The 2,500-nt window shown below is 41.3% G+C and overlaps 1 protein-coding gene across 1 annotated transcript in view; it reads right to left on the minus strand.

Moving 5' to 3' along the window:
• The window catches only part of LOC147470451 (uncharacterized), a 15,313-nt gene that overhangs the window by 6,632 nt on the left and 6,181 nt on the right, over window positions 1–2,500 (minus strand). The window lies entirely within an intron of this gene.

The raw sequence follows: 2,500 nt of genomic DNA on the forward strand, positions 1-2,500 counted from the left end.
AGCGGTGCCACCATTTGTCTGGAAGAGAGAGAGAGAGAAAGGGGGGGGGGGAGAGAGAGAGACAACCAGAGAAAGAAAGAGAGAGAGAGAGAGAGAGAGAGAGAGAGAGAGAGAGAGAGAGAGAGAGACAACCAGAGAGAGAGAGAGAGAGAGAGAGAGAGAGAGAGAGAGGGGGGGGGGAGACATCCAGAGAAAGAAAGAGAGAGATAGAGAGAAGGGGGGGGGGGAGACAACCAGAGAAAGAAAAAGAGAGAGAGAGAGAGACAGGAGAAGGAGACAGAGAAATAGAGAGAGGGGGGGTAGAGAGAGAGAGAGAGAAAGAGAGACAGAGAAAGAGAGATAGAGAGAGAGAGAAAGAAGAGAGGGAGAGAGAAACAGAGAAAGAGAGAGAGAGAGAAGAGAAAAAGAGAGAGGGTATGGGGAGAGAAAGAGAAAGGGAGGGATAAAGGAATAGATAGACACACAATAGAAAGAGTCAGTTAGAGGAGAAGGTAGAGAACAAGAATGGGTGAAGAAGGAAGGAAATGAAAATGACGAAAAAAGAAAAAGGGAATAACAAAGAGAGAAGGAGGTACTGGAGAATGGAAGGGGTAGAAAGGATACAAAAGACAGAGATGAAACCAGAGATAGAAAGTGAGAAAGAAAAAAAAAATATAGATGTAGAGATAGAGAAAGGGAGAGAGGGGGGCAGAACGAGAGAGAGTGAATGAAAAAGAGAGAAAGAGAGAGGCAAAATGAGAGAAATAAAGAGAGAAGGAGAGTAAGAGAGAGAAAAGGAGAGAAACAGAGAGAAAAGGAGAGAAAGAGAAAAAGTAGATAAAGAGAGAGAAAGGGAGATAAAAGGATATACATAGAGAAAAAAAAAGAAATCCTTTAGTCTTTCCACCCCCCCCCCCTCCCATGAAAAAAAAACGGAAATGAAACCCTCCCCATCAACAACAAAAATAAAACGAAACTATTTGAAAAGTCTTCCTTTTTACCAGAAATCTTAACTCGGATTGGTTTGTTATAATCTCCTGGGTCTTCCCCCCTGTTGTGTTGCTTGCTGTTTGTTCTCAATTCTCGTGGAGTTAATGCATTTATGAGAGGGGGAAGGAGAGAGAGAGAGAGAGAGAGAGAGAGAGAGAGAGAGAGAGAGAGAGGGAAGGAGGAGAGGGAGAGAGAGAGAGAGAGAGAGAGAGAGAGAGAGAGAGAGAGAGAGAGAGAGAGAGAGAGAGAGAGAGAGAGAGAGAGGAGAGAGAGAGAGAGAGAGAGAGAGAGAGAGAGAGAGAGAGAGAGAGAGAGAGAGAGAGAGAGAGCGAGAGGGAGAGAAAGAGCGAGAGAGAGAGAGAGAGGGAGGGGGGGAGAGAGGGAGGGAGGGAGAGAAAGAGCGAGAGAGAGAGAGAGAGGGAGGGGGGGAGAGAGGGAGGGAGGGAGGGAGAGGGAGAGAGAGAGAGATGGAGAGAGAGAGAGGGGGGGGAGGGAGAGAGAGGGAGAGAGCGAGAGAGAAAGAGAGAGATAGATAGATAGATAGAGAGAGAGAGAGAGAGAGAGAGAGAGAGAGAGAGAGAGAGAGAGAGAGAGAGAGAGAGAGAGAGAGAGAGAGAGAGAGAGAGAGAAAGAGACGTGGTGATATGGAATGAGTGAAGAGAGCGAGAGAGAAACTGAGAAAGAATGAGAGATGAAAGATAGGTAGAATAGGCGAGAGAGAAATAGAAAAGAATAATCGAAAGAACACGAAAGAAACTACAACCTTTCCCTCTATGCGTTTATTTATTATCCATTTATCCACATCCATAAAAAACGTCTATTTATCTATCCGTCCAAGGTCTATAAATGACTATCATAAACCTTGAACATAATATCTACTCCTACATCTTTATCCTTCTGTCTCGTATATGAATAGAATTAGAATATTTACAATCTTAAAAGCCAAATGTAAATTTATCATAGTAACACGAATGCTCCTTATAAAATTATATGGAGAACATTCCATGAAATTCTGAAGAAACTAAGTGTAAAATCTGAATCAACATTGTAGTGTATCTCAGAGGGTCTTGTGATACGGAATTTCAGACCAACTCGGATGTAACTATTTCAACTCACAACTGATGCACTAAAAGATATCTTTTTGACATATCCTAAATTCGGAATGTAATATCATGTTATGACCGTATGTCAAATGTCACAATACCTGAGCAAGTTGCGACAGTGCGCCGGGGTTGAATTATATAGTTACGTGATTAATTACCCTTAAATGTTATATTAGAAGATGCATTCGTATTAAATTTCGAATGTGTTATGTAATATCGTAATATGTAGATATAACTATAGATTAAATGTTTTATTTTTTCCCCACGCGATGAGCCTGGCTGTTAATTAAATGTAATTTTTTTTTTTCATATAAAATCACCAGGTTATGACAACAGTTAATGGAACTCTTGTTTTTGATAATTTTTTAAAGATCTTTTCAACTCAACTTGAGAACCACATTTTCCATCTAACATAACATCTAACACAA

This window comes from Penaeus japonicus, unplaced genomic scaffold, assembly GCF_977035675.1.
Source record: "Penaeus japonicus unplaced genomic scaffold, GWHDUDI00000001_assembly GWHDUDI00000015, whole genome shotgun sequence".
Classification (NCBI taxonomy): Eukaryota; Metazoa; Arthropoda; class Malacostraca; order Decapoda; family Penaeidae; genus Penaeus; species Penaeus japonicus.